Genomic DNA, 15,184 nt, shown 5'->3' on the forward strand with positions numbered 1-15,184 from the left:
ATCCACTCATAGGATTCTCATTGAAAGCAAACACTCCAAAACCATAGGGTGGTGTTACTCTAAAAACAACGTGGCTGAATGTGCCCTGTTGCCTACTCGTCTTTACCTCTACAAGTAAGTTTAATAAAAGGATTGCAGGTATACTACCTTACCAAATCAAATTCTGTATCAAACACTGCACTAAGAGGTAGGTGTGTTGGAGCTAAACTCGTCAGTCACAAACTCTGTATATAGCTACAAATTTTATTTCGCTAATAAGTTACAAAACTTTATTTGTTGTATTTAAAATTCTTTAAAATGTAAGATTGTGTATTACTGCAACTTTATTGTATTGTTTAATAAATATTCGTATAATAAATAAGTCTTCTTGATGCTGAGGCACATGTTTGTTGTGATTCCTCACTTAATTTTGTCTCAACGCTGTATTAGATTTGTTTATATTAACGTGGATTGTACTTATGTGTTGTGTTAGTTATCCCCTGAGAAAGAGATCAGGTTGTCGATCTCTAATCGGATTGTTATTGATTTCTTGTAACACAAAACAATCCCCAAAGTCTTAAAAATTCTGTTCCTTGTTAAATCACATCTGAGAATTTTTATTGATTTATGTATTCAAATGTATGTTATGTACAATTTTACTTATGCTCTCAAATAGTATATAAGAAATGTTTTAGGATTAGTGATTAGTAAATATTGTTCTAAGTATTGTTATTCATCGTTTGTGTGACATAGATTTTTGTTTATGCCCTCAAACAGCGTGCAAGAGACCTTATAGAATTAATACGGTATAAATATTGTATAGATCTTTGTAGAGTAAGTTGTCTTATGTAATCGACAGAGTACCTGTTTGATATTAATAACTTGTATAATGTACTAATAAAGACCTTTATTTCAAGACTGATTCAATTTCTTAGATCCAATAATAATTATTTCAAACATCAGCCTACACATATATGGTCAATAACCCATCTCAAATTTGTTCAAATCTTACCTTTTTTATTTATTATTCTGCTGAAAATTTTTCAGCGCACAGTGTTACAATTTCAGTTCTATGTGCTGTAACATATCGTCAAACATGTAAATAAATTGATAATATTACTCTCCAGGACATTTCTTTAGCTGCTATGTAAAAATTAGAAGAACAGTTAATTCTCTCCAGATTATTGTGTATACACAGAAACAGAGTTTTGTATAATCATAGTTATATTAATGATCCAACTGTTAGTGATCTACTTCCAGCTCAATAGCCATCATGCAAATTACAGTTTAGCAATTTCGATTAACACTTGAGAGCTAATTACTTAAATCACAATGATATCATGAGTTGGCCATTCCTCGTATCAGTTTAGAAACAGAGTCTAAATTTATACCATAATCATAGACACACACTTAAACTGGACTCAGCATGTGGACAGTCTGAGCAAGACACTTAACACCAGCCAATTCTAGTTTCTCTTAGCAGCTTACAGGCAGCAAAAGTAAACCATTTCTCACGTTTCGAGTCCCAGTTACGATATGGCCTTGTTGCATGGGGCAGAACTTCTGCTACGAATTTTCAACAAATCCTTATTATACAAATACAATGTCTTAGAACATTAGCAGGCCTCCACCACCAGGAAAGCTGGAGAAATTCCTTCGAACTCTTGAACATCCTCTCTGTAGTCTCACTTTATATTCATGGTGTGATAATGTACACTGATAGGGGAATCTGCAGCGGAACAATCTACATGGCTACAATACAAGAGGTAGTGCACTTTAAAACTTCCAGCACATTGCCTAGACAGTTTGAGCAAAAACCTTTCTACATGGGGATGAATCTCTACAACCACATGCCAGCAAACTTCCAGTCTAAAAGAGGCAGGGATTTGAAGATAGCTTTACATCGATGGCTCCTGAACTGACTTTATTACTCAATAGAAAAAGACATTGCTCAATATTTTGAATATTGAATTTAACTGAATCCTATTTCTGTGAAACGATTTATAAACTTGAAGTTTGTAAAGAAAGAAATTCTCATTCATTAAATCGCAATAATATTAGACATTGTCTGTAAACTATGTAAGATATATGTGTTATGAAAAATAGGGACACAATTTATTTATATATGGTTATTAATTTGTATAAAGAACATTTCCAAATTAACAATGGGTTTCAACTATATAAAGTTACTGTAGCTCTTCAAGGGCTGTAAAATGTTATCAAATGCAAGCAATCCTTTAAGCAAAACATTTTAAAGGTCTCTGATGTCATAAGAACAATCATTTGAGGAAATTAAATTCAGATATAACAAAAAAGGCAATACTTCAATATTTTTGAATAGTACCTTTGCTTATAACTTTTTTAAATATTTAACAAACTTAAAAACTGTATTTAATATATTGAGAGCTGAAAGGTAAGTGTTGATCATAAGGGTTTCCTTTAACCCTTTGATAAGATTGTTTAAGCGTGCACTGCAAACACTACGGCGGGACATTTTTTAATAAAGCTATCATAAATACACAAAGGTTTGATAAGCTAGAATAGCTCGTTTTTCAAATCTATGTTCGCCCAAATACTCAATCAAACAAAAAAATAAATCTAATACGTTAATTTTATTATTTGATTATTTTGTATGGTTAAATTGATGTATTACTGTCTGACAACAAAGAAAATTTGTTTATACAGTAGTTAATTTTTCTATGTTAAGTATTACAAGATTTTTTTATATTACAATTTTTCTTATAGACTGGATTACAGCGTATTTGGATAAAGCTCTGCATATAGCAGCTTTAAGTATTGCCTGACCTTTATATCATTCATACCTAAGATTCTGCTGATCGTTATAACTCGTATGCAATAGATGTTGTTATGGAAGTACCCAGAATGCTGGCAGATGCAGCCTCTAGTGCTGCTACACCTAGAAAGAATCTATTTCAGAAGAAGCATACTAGTCAATTTGCTATTTCACCGATCTGAGTAGAACAGCATTTATCAATAGCCGTGTGCAGCAAGAAGCTTGTGCTCGAAAAAGGTAACATTCGGTTGTTCGTACATACTAGGAGGTAGAGGTGTACAATACTCTGTTTAAAGTTCATTATTTGCTTTCCATCATAAGTGTTGCAAAAACGTTTCAAGAATTGGTACGTCTGCTTCAGATGTCAAATATGAAAGAATCTAAGCGCAGATACCAGCTCATGCAATGTCATGTGTCTTTGATTGTAATACTTAACAATAGCTGTTATCACTTCAATACAAAATATTGGTGAGTGAAGTGCAGACTGAGTTGTCACCCCTGTCAGAAGATCTACAAAATTGTCATCTAGAGACAGATGTTGGGTCTCTACTCATCGATGAAGCAAAGCTTATGAAAAATACTGTTCTTTATTTTCAATATGAAAAAGGCGTTAAGAAGCATCTCCACAGATCTGATTCAGATAGGAAATTTGCTACATTTACTAGGAAGAGAAACAAGCAGCTTCATTGTTACAGGAAAAGTTGCAAGACTTGATAGTGTATTTGTGTAAGGAAATAGTCGCTTGCTACTCTTGATGAATTACAATAGAAAATTATAATACATGCTTTTTGGAGTGGAAGGAGAAGTGTGTTCACAATTCAGTAAAAACAGGCATTTTGCCTTATTTTTTATACCAACACAATTATTTTTATGTTGGATATGGCAGAGCAATCCTTGTGAAAACTTATCCTAACATAATAAATTAACAAAGGCAATAAAACTCAACTAATATTTAATGGAGAAAATCTAATTCTATACATCCAAGCCTCATCAAGATCATTGATGAAATAGGAGAGTGTATTCGTGTACAGTTAATGGAGCATCCTTGATGAATGTCCTGATTAATGGTTCATTTTGGAAACAATATAACTTTATGAAAGAGCTTCCTTGGCATATAGTAAGGATTTTTCTGAACAAAAATATTGTTGGTATTTATAAATTCATATTATGTCTGCGTCTTGACAATTGTTGAGAGGAAAAGCTTTAGTGGATCAAAAATTGGGAAATATGGATTAATTTTGCTTTATGCATTTTTAATTTTTAATTTAGTACAAGAATATTTAATTTTGAGGAAAGATGCTTAAATGATTGGTTATTTTGTTTTGATATGGCAATATATCAATAACAACACAATTTTTCCACATTATATGAGTATATCTTTGATCAATACCAAAATAGCCGTTATCACAACAGTAATGTATGAGTGAACAGATTTTATATCTAAATAATTTTTGTAGATTTGACTGATCAACATATTGGTATGTATGTACATTTAAGTTCAATATAGTGTTGTTACAAGTCAATTTAGTACTAACAATGATTTCTTAAATACAGAAAAATTGTTTCTATATTATATATTGTTTATAACATAATTATATATTTTCCAAATTCTCAAACGAAACTGAGCGCTTTAAGAGACCTTATTTCATATGAAGGAAATTTGTAATTGTTACCTGAAACTATCATCTATTGTTTTCTTTAAGCTGGTGACCCAAGAGTGCGTGGGGGTCAACAAGGAGATTCATTTTCTTCTAATCTAAGTACAGTACTTATATAGCCGCATGTGTAACTAACTCACTGACTCACTGATATATAGTGTGTATGCACATATATATATATATATATATATACATTGTATGTATGTATTTATATCCGAACACATACAAATTCGAACATACTTTTAGAAGTGCTAGAAACTTGAAATTTGGTACAAATGTGTCTTTTGAAGTACAACCTACAGGAAAAGTCTATAAACAGACAATTTTTACTTGTAAACCCCTCAAAAAAGTTCACAAAGTATTGCTCTTATCCACATGTGCAGGCCTTTCTTTGAAGCCTGATTACAGATAAACCGTCAGAACTAGCTCGAACCTAACAAAAAATCTTTAGAGGAGAATGAAGTGAACTACAAAAACAAAGATTTAGTAACCTTCTCTTCTAGTTAAGCGACAAAATGCACACATAGTAGAAATTACAGTGATTTTCATGTGAAAGGCGGCTAGTCACTAGTAAAATTGGTTAGATACCATACTATTGGTACTTTGATTTTTTCACACAGAATTAAATCACCTTATACTCAATGTTTTTAATTGTTAAAGGATAAACATTTTTTGTTTGACATTAGTGATGATTTAGAAGGTAATAAGAATATAGCAACCCTCTCTGTTTATTTAAATTATGATACTTTACCATAGCTCCCACTATATTTGCCACATAATTTATGTACAGTAATGTAATGTAAAAATAAAACTGTTATTCTTATTTTGTATACTTATTATTTGCTGGTTATAAAATATACTAATAATTAAAAATAAATTGTACAAAATGTCATCACAGAAGAGAAAATTATCTAACCAGGCGATTGAATAGCTAGTAGGATGCTGACTTGGCAGCTGGTAAATAGTTATATTAAAAAGTTCATTAAATAAGAGTGGAAAGAGGAAACCTTTGTCAGTGTGTATGTGCAGGCAGTGATCTGTAGTTTGAACTGATAGGCATGTTCAGCCCACAGGTACCTTACGACTGGAGACAAGTGTTTCTACAAAGTGCTCTCCACTTAGTAAGCGTTTGTTAGGTTCACATCCATCTCAATGACAGAGGCACATACAAACCCTCTCACAGTGAGCCTAGTCGAGTAGCTGTGAATGGTTCAACCGAGGACTGCCTCTCTGTGCCTGTAAGTGTGTACTAGTTCTGATATATAATTCATGAATTGTGAGATCAGATACTATAAATAACTGAGTTAAAGAATAACACTTATACTTATTTAGAGGTACAATACTGTATAATAGCATACTTCAACATCATTTGAACATTTATATCAACATCATATTTGAACTTAAGCTATACCAGTTTAATGTTTAAAGACGTAACAACTAACTCTGCATATAACTTACAAAAAAGAAACACTATGTTTCCAGAACTTATATATATATATATATATACTCTTCTTCATGCATCAACTCCAAAATATTCTGTTTTAACCCCTGAAGAAGATGGAAGATACTGGTTTTTGAAACATAAAATTAAGTTTTTGGAACATTAACAGCAAATGTCCCAAATCATGTTTCCCTTTCAAATGATCAATAATCAATAATGAACTTTAAACATGGAAGTACATCTGATCTGGGGGATAACAGGTTTTCGGGCACTTGTCATTGTTAATGTTACAAATGGGAACTATCTATAGAAGTTTGGAATCCATCCTCATCTTTAGATGTCAAATCCCTAGGCATAAGATTAGCAAAAAACCAATTAATGTGGGAATGAAAATGCACAAGATGTGTTGGATCACAACAGAACAAGCATATATATAATTCAAATATCTCTGGTGGACATTTCTATTTCTAATGATCAGCATAAAATATTAAAATACACTTTTAGAGGAATACATTTAGAGATTTTCACATTTCTTAATTTAATTTAGTTGTTTCGGCTTTGAGAGTATAATGTTACATGTCTCTGATTCAGACATATCACACTCAGCACCACAATATCATCCAAGTTTACTTTTGCAGAAATTTTGAAACAATAGTTTAGTTCTTTGTTTAAAGTTTGTTTTTGGTAATGGAAGAAGTTTAAGGTAACAGTAATTTGTTGGTCATTTGCCATTGTTCAGTCAGTGATACAAGAATCATCACTCACAAACATCGCATAAAGGCACCAAAATGGTTTGGTCCTGGAAGTCTATGTGGAATCCACACGTTCTTGGTTTCTCAGTTTCAGTGATCAAGCAGTTTGACAAGTACTACCGACTACTATTAAGACAACAGGAGGTAAGTTCATGTGAGCTTCATCTTGACTCTGACTTGTATTGCTCTCTACATCTATCTCTATAGTTCAAGCTATACCCTATGAGGATGTGTCCTCTGAGAAAATATTCTTAAAGATGTAAATACTAAAAATACCAACCATATAACCTAAAGAAATAAAATAGCTATAGACCACTTTTCCAAAATCAGGTCCAGACTTAATCGTACAAATAAACAGGAGGTGCAATCAATCTCATGGGAATAAAAAATTGAGTTGTTTTAACAAAATCCCTAATACAGTAATGAAAGTATAAAACAAGTACCGTATTTAAGCAGAATTTTATATCAATGAATTCTTTATTTGTTGTAGTTTATTAAAATATAATGCTGAAAATTATAAAAATAATCATTTAATTGATAGTTAATAAATCAACTTTTCATTTGAATAAAAATATTTCAATCTCTGTTTTTAACACAAGTAAATAACATGTGGAACATGTAGCAGAACTAGTTCTAGCACATTGGCTGATCAACACTATTCACATGTCCTAATGTGAATATTACTAAAAATAAATAGCTTTTTATTTGATTTGATTTTTACAGCATTATCTATTCATTTATGTTGAAAACCAATGATTTATTTGACTTTACTCAGTCAGTCTGTTGTCGTGTCTCTAAGCAAATACAGGCCTAATGTTGTATTTTATATTTATGACCTTTTATCTCGTTTGTCATAAACAATTGTTTTATGTTTACTGTATACATATTATATATTTCCAATAAATATTGAGTAAAGTTACAATATGAAATAATTCAATTGAAATTTCAATTTAAATTAATTGTTTATTGAACTGTGATTTGCTAAATAAAATGTGGTTTAAACAAAAATTAAAATTCTTAAAAATTTGTTAATCCCATTTTACCCTATAGTATTGCATTAATAAACATAAAAATAGCATGGTTTATTTCATGTGTTAATATATCTAGTAATATGGATTGTCTTAACTTATTTTCTGAGAACACCAGAGGTGGTAGCTAAAATCTTACGTAAGAATCGTTAGATTGTGCAGACCTTCAGTTTTTTGACCAAAAGCGGCCAAACCAGAGAAGTTGGATCAAATACAGTGGCAGAATCAAATGAAATCTCCTACAAAAAGGCCCAGTCACTTTTTGTCATTTCCTTTAAGCCACAAAACTCCTTCAAAGTCAAAACTTAGGTTAAATCCAGAAAAGTAAACAAACTCAGGTCTACTTTTAGCTATTTGGCAAACCTCATCTCAGAATTCAACTCATCTCCAAATTCCCCTTAACTCAGAATTTGGCCACAATCCCACTTAAGAGCCTGGGGGCATTGCCCCCCTCAGCCAAAGGCGAGTATTACTCTATACCTTTCTTTTCTTGTACATTTGTAATTTTTTAGTAGAGGTCACTCCAATAGCAAAAACAACTGTATGTTTAGATTTTGTTTTCTTTGCCAGTCCTTAGGTAGCCATGTAAAAATCAGGTTTTGACAATTTAAATGCTCTTAAACTTATTCATGAAGATTGTATTGCATGTTTCTAAAAAAACAGGGTGGTTATTTCTGTTCTAAACAATTTCAATATACTTGTAGTTGTCTGTGGAACTCCTCAACTGGTAGTTTTCTCTTAGACCACGAAGAGCCCTTCAGCATCCATGAGGTCAACATTGGTGAACAAAGGAACCCTTTTCTCCTGCTATTTACTACAAACCATGCTATCTAATTTAGTAAACTACTTAAATAACTAGTTATTTATTGGGAGAAATGTTTAAAACAAAGTTTTAACTATGTTTGTTCACTGAATACACATATATTATATTAAAATCTCTTGAGCTTGTCTTCCTGACAAGGACATAGGCAGTGAAGGGGGTCAAAGTGGTATGGATCCCCCCAAATTTTCAGTTACTTTTTTAGCGATTAAACGATTACTATTATTTAAACAATTCAGTATTTCTAAAATGCACTGCTGAAAGATCGTTCTCAACTTTGAAATGGCTCAAGAACTTTTAAGGACAAAATAGGGAATGATCGGTTGACTGCACTAGCCTTATTCTCTCTCCACTACAGGAAAATATCAGTTTCTCCATAGCAAGTACTAGATACAATGGCTCAGAAGTCAAGAAGAATTGTACTTTTGTAAAACCTTTTTACATATTATCAGTTTTGCTAAGTTTTTTTTTAATATCACATTTTGTGTTATTAAAATGAGCCACATAGTACTTGTTTTTCTTATATTTAATCATATTGTTCACTCTATTTCTGAATTTAGTATATGCTTTTCTATATTGTTTGTTACTTGGATTAGACTTCCATATTATAAATAGCCTACCCCGTTCTTTAACAATATATAGTAGGTCATTGTCCATCCACCCTTTTATTATTTTATGTTTTTTATTTACGGATAAAATATTTTCTGATAAGCTTGGTTTTCTGTTCGCATTATACACTTTATTGAATCTGTCAAGTAATTTTTCAAACCCTTCATTGACATCCTCTGTAACTATTGCCCTCCAATCGGTGTTTGTCAATCTGTACCTTAACTTCCTTTCGTTATACAAGCCCCTACTTTGACTAGTTTTATGGTTGTTATTATCTGATTTGTTATTTAAATTTAACTGACAAACTATGGGATAATGGTCCGATATTTTTGTTTTTATTAATCCAGTATTATTGTTCCCAAATAATGTTCTCATTAAGATAGGCTAGGAACAACGGGACTTCGATTATAGCGGAAGGTGGAAAATAAAAAGGTCAAGTGCAATAAGGGAATCCGAACCCCGGCAAACAGAGTTTCTATTAGAAAGGATTAAGGACGTGGACGAATAAGTTTCGTTACATTGTAAAAAGACACCAAGCGCCTTCGTATTTTCAGTCTGTTTCAGTGGGCTCTATTTAAGATGTTTGAAATTCTTCTCGCGTGAGCTCCCTAGGTGACACTGCCCTCGATCTGGAGGCCCAGAAACTCTCCTATCGGAGTGGTGTTGAGCAGTGGTTGGATGTAGGAATCATCCGCCCTAGCGCTCCTTTGATATTTGGAATGAAAATTTATTGTGAATGTCTTTTCTGTATTTAGAAGCAAGCCACCATTTCCCATTTTGTGCCTTAAAAAGTTCTTGACCTATTTCAATGTTGAGAATGATATTCCAGCAGTACCTGTCAGTAAAAGTAATTGAAAAATTGAAAATTTGGGTGGTCCTGACCACATGAATGCCCTCGCCGGCTAAGTCCTTGCTCTAAGGTACCTCTTATGCGGAGACCAGACACAGCAATACATATATTAGTCATGACTGAATTTTCAAATCAACTTCTCCATTGTTAATGCGTGTTTCTAACGACTCTCGGAGCTCCGGAATCTCTCACATTACGGGTATACCGTTTAATGTAGATGCATCAATGGAAGCTTCTCTTGAGAAAAGTTTTAAAACATGTAATGGCCAGGTATGGACTTTGAGTCGCCGGACTTTGACCAATTCGGCTAAAAGTAAAATCATTTGATTTAATATGTGCTGTTGTCAAAAATGGTCGTGAGCAGTGGAAGTTCATCTAAAGGTGCAGAGTTGTAAACACCCTTGATATGCGTTATCTCTATCTTCTGTGAGTCGATCTTGCCGTTCAACTACCAAATTTAGAGGCATTTTTGATAATGTTGAAGAAAGAGTAGCAATTTCAGATTTCAGTACAAACATATCTCTTCATACCCGTTTTAAGTCTCAACTGGTAACAAGAATGTAAGAAGCAATCTTTAAATGTATGTATTCGTATGCAATATATCTTATAATGTAACATGGTCACAAAAGATATGTATATACATAGATAGATAGATATCTTTATTTATCTTTAAACATTTACATGCAATGGATCTCGTCACAATATGATTAAATTATAATTTTTAAGTTGAAACAGATCAAGAATTACATTTTAATACTGTGTATATATATACAGTGTGTATGTATATATACATTACATATAAACAATGGTAATCAATCGTGCATAGTTAAATCACGGGCATAATACCGTTGAATCAAAGCGATAGCTAAAAGCAATAGTTAATAAGTTAAAAAGTTTTTTTTAAATAAATTAATAAGTTAAAAAGTTAAGTAGATCAATAGCAATGTTAAAACATTAAAACGTTCAACCCAGAGCAAGACATTATTATAACTTAACATGCAAACGTAATATGGAAATATGATACTTTTAAATGGTATCATAGGCAAAAAATAATCAAAAACAAGCTACAGTTTAGGTAAAAATTAAATACACATGTAACTGATATCTCCTCAAACATTAACATGCTAATGTCTGAACTGTAAAATTCATCGAGTTTGTAAAAAGGTCTTTCAGTAAGCCAGTCATGCATGACTTTCATAAATCGTTTTACACTGACATTCTTAGCACTTAAATGTAGTTTGTTAAAAAGCGATATACCAACAAACTCATAGGAAAACAAGATTTTACTCAATCTCGTGTATGGTCTATTAATTAAATCTCTATTTCTAGTAATATAATTATGTACATGCTTTTAAGCGTGAAGCTGCTAAAATGTTTCTTAACACGCAACAAAGCAAAAAGTATGTAAAGATTTACCACTGTTAATATTTTTAATTTTACAAATATAGGTCTGCAGTGAGCTCTGGGATCATTCTCATCTAAAATTCTCATGGCCTTCTTTATCGTGATCAAAACACTGTTTACGCCACTGGAGTTGCCCCAAAAGAACAAACCATAAGCTATTGTGCTATGAAAAGATGCAAAATAAACCATTCTTATCACTCTATGCAACCTTTTATACACATAGTCAACATGAGGATTCCAGGATAGCTTTGGATCAAGTATAATTCCCAAAAGCCTCACCATTTGGCTACTGTCATTATTCCCATGGTTACTAAAAGAAAAATATATTTTTTTATCTACACTCATAAGAAACATGTTGGCTCTGTACCAGTTATTCGCCTGTATTAGTAAACTATCAGTCTCTGTCTGCAAGGAAGCGATTGATACGCGTGATGTGGCAAAAGTTGCATCATCAACAAACATTACAGATTTCGAGCTTACACAAGAAACCAAGTCGTTTACAATAAGTATGAATAGAAATGGGCCCAGCACCGACCCCTGTGGTACTCCGTACTTAACCTCAGAATATTCAGAAAACTTTCCATTTGAACAAACTCTTTGGTACCTTTCACTGAGGTATGACTAGAAAAGAGCTTGTTGACGGTCAATCACACCATACAATATTAGTTTTTTTCAGGAGTATGTCCCGATCGACACAGTCAAAGGCCTTTGATAGGTCACACAAGACGGCACCAGTGGTTAATCCCACTTCAAGGTTAGAATGGATGAAGGATATAAGCTCATCGACTGCATCGATCGTGGACCTCCCCGGCCTGAAACCAAACTGACTATTGCTAAAAATATTGTTTTGTTCAAAGAAAGTACTCACCTGACTTTTTATAACTACTTCAAAAATTTTGGAGAAGACAGGGACCAGGGAGATCGGTCTATAGCTGTCAAATTCATTGTTGTTACCCTTCTTAAATATCGGAACAGCCTTTGATACTTTAAGTTTGGCTAGGAAATTGCTTTCCATGAGATAATTATTTATACACATGGATCAGGGAACGGCAATTTCATGTATGACACTTTTTATAAGTACATCGGACATATTGTAGATGTCACAACTTTTGGTTGACTTGAGCCTGGCCACTACACTCACAATATTAGTAAGGCTGACTGTATTCCATCGGAAACTCTCGGTTGGTACCGGAATTTGAGTCTGGATGAGGTCAATAGCAGAAGTGTTTGTCGGCTTGATACTCCCCTCACCTCTTTGACACCGGCAGTGAAGAACTTGTTGTGGTTGTCTGCATCAGGGGCTGCGTGTGTAGCAGATGAAGCGCCGAACTCCATTTTGATGACCTGCCACGCTGCTTTACATTTATTGCTAGCAGTTGCAATAAAGTTCTCGTTGAATTTCTTCTTAGCTTGACACAGGGCAATTTTGTAGTGTTTCTTGGCATATTATAGGAGTTTATATCACTCTCCAGACCAGTTGTTTGGGAACGACGAAACAAGCTCATCACTATGTTTTTAAAATTGTCCAGTTCATATGTATACCACTTAGCTCTTATAGCCGGTTTTTTGAAGGCTTAATTCTATTTTCTGACAAATGAATGTCCAATCAGTAGACAAAAGTTCGATGGAACCTATTATATGAGGTTTCTGAGTCCACATCAGATAGCATGCTTACCCAATCGAGTGTATCCAAGCAGCGTTTGAAATCTGTAAGAGCACCTAGTGGTAATGGGCGGTGTTTAATTGGTAAAACCTTTTGATTTTGTACATAATTGGTACACAGATTTGAATATGCAAGAAGTTCGATACTTATGATCAGAAATAGGCCAATCCAAAACCTCAGTCAGGTAAGATGAGGGAGTCAAATTGGTAGCAATGTTATCAATACATGCTAGGCCTCTGGTAGGTTCATAGTTCGTGCAATACAAACCAGCAAAGCGAAGAATGTTATGCAGCACAGCAGTTTCCTTCGAATTTTCGCAGAGCTCGATGTTAAAATCTGCAAAAATTAAAAGGTCACAATTAAATTTAGTCAGATATTCCAGTAGAGCCTCCAATCGATCAAAGAAAATTTTACTGTTACCTCTACTTGGTCTGTATATAGCTATTACGATTGTTTCAGGATAAAATAATCTAATTGCACAGGCTTCAAAGTTCATTTCTATACAGAACATCTCAACATCAACCACACAGTATTTTATTGCATCACAGACAAACACAGCAGCACCACCATGAATCGAGTGACGCCTGCAATAAATCGAGGCTAATTTAAATCCCTTAAAATTATACAGGATACAGTTGTCATGATTTAGCCAGTGTTCTGCAAAACAATATAAAACAATTAATACAATTATACAATAACTTATTAATAACAATACCACAATGACGTCAAAATAACGACATCTAATATAAGTTAAAACCAAGCAAAAACAACAAATCATAGTATTTTACTCCATATGGAGGATTAAATACAGCAGGCCGTGGATTAAGTGAAGAGTAGTCTACCGCCAAATACACATTTGAAAACAGAATTTGACACAACAGTGATACGGCTGTTTACCCTCTATTTACCCCCGTACCTTTAGGTCCGCAAATAGTTTGGGCACATTTTTACCATTAAACAGGTTAGTTTAGTTAACGTGAAATCAATTTATAAGTTGAATTCATTTCCTATTAAGTATAAATAATAAAAGCATCTGTTACTGCATTACTATTTAAGTCTAATCAATTTTAACTACTAATCTTACACAGGCTATTAAAAATTGTGTCAAATTCACTATTGTAGTGACCTAGGCAATAAGCCTACAATGACAGAAAGCCCATGTTTGGGTTAGATTAGATAATGATATGATATGTTATTGGCAGGGGGTAGGTCAACATGTATGATAAGTTTGAGTACAAGTAGCCTAAATTATGTCATTTGTGCCTAATATTTAGGATTAACTTATGACACACCCATGGTAGGTTAAATTATGGTTAGAGCAGATTTAGTAGTGGTGAGAATAACTGAATGAAAATAACTGGTTAGTTGGGTTATTTTAATTTAACTGATGTAAATGCAGTGTGTTATTTTTTTTCATTTTCCCGTTAATTGTTTTGTTCTTTTAAGGTTCCATTAAAAATATAATAAGACATAAATCATAGTGCACTGTATTTGAAACATACCAGTATTATTTATGCATGCACTTTCTTACAAAATTATGTAGGTGTTATGATCAAGGTGCTTTGCGACTGATAAGATTTTGTTTAAATATGATACTGGAAAATTTACTATATTAAATGTAAGTTAAACAGAACGGTAGTCTACTTATTTAAGTGTAATAGTAATGTGTAAATAAACTGATAATAAAAAATGATATTACTAAATAAAATGGGTGTGGCAATTCAACTAATTCATGTGATTAATGTGAATTCTACACAATTACGTGAATTAACCAATCTGGATTGAATTGAAAAAGTAATTGGGTATTCATTCAACTAAAATAACCGATTAACGACAGAAATAACTGACTGAGTCGAGTATAAAAACCGTTCCGTTATCCCATCACTAAGATTTAGGCATGGATAGTGAGTGATAGCTGGGGTATAGCTATGTGGTTAGGGCCCAGACAGTGTAGAATAATGCATATGTGTTACAATCATGATAAGTGTTTGTTGACACATTTTATTCATTTATTTACAGTACTTACACATTGGCTGCAGTATAGTAAGAGGCCACCACTGCAATCATATTATGATACCAATTAAATATCAATTAGAAATTCTTAAACTATCAAATACAAACATTTCCATTAAAGTTATTTACAACTAATGTTTATCAGCTCTTTTTAATGTATTAAATAACAATAT

General features: G+C 32.9%; 1 protein-coding gene across 9 annotated transcripts in view; it reads left to right on the plus strand.

Moving 5' to 3' along the window:
* LOC124369922 overlaps positions 1-15,184 on the plus strand; it is a 180,448-nt gene that overhangs the window by 152,260 nt on the left and 13,004 nt on the right. The window contains exon 1 of one of the 9 annotated variants that reach the window (XM_046828115.1): positions 6,620-6,768. The exons of the other annotated variants lie outside the window; for them this stretch is intronic. The gene's annotated coding sequence lies outside the window, so the exon portion shown is untranslated. Of the gene's footprint in view, positions 1-6,619; positions 6,769-15,184 lie in introns of those variants that run through there. 9 annotated transcript variants of the gene reach the window in all.

Source organism: Homalodisca vitripennis, chromosome X (genome assembly GCF_021130785.1).
Source record: "Homalodisca vitripennis isolate AUS2020 chromosome X, UT_GWSS_2.1, whole genome shotgun sequence".
Lineage (NCBI taxonomy): Eukaryota > Metazoa > Arthropoda > Insecta > Hemiptera > Cicadellidae > Homalodisca > Homalodisca vitripennis.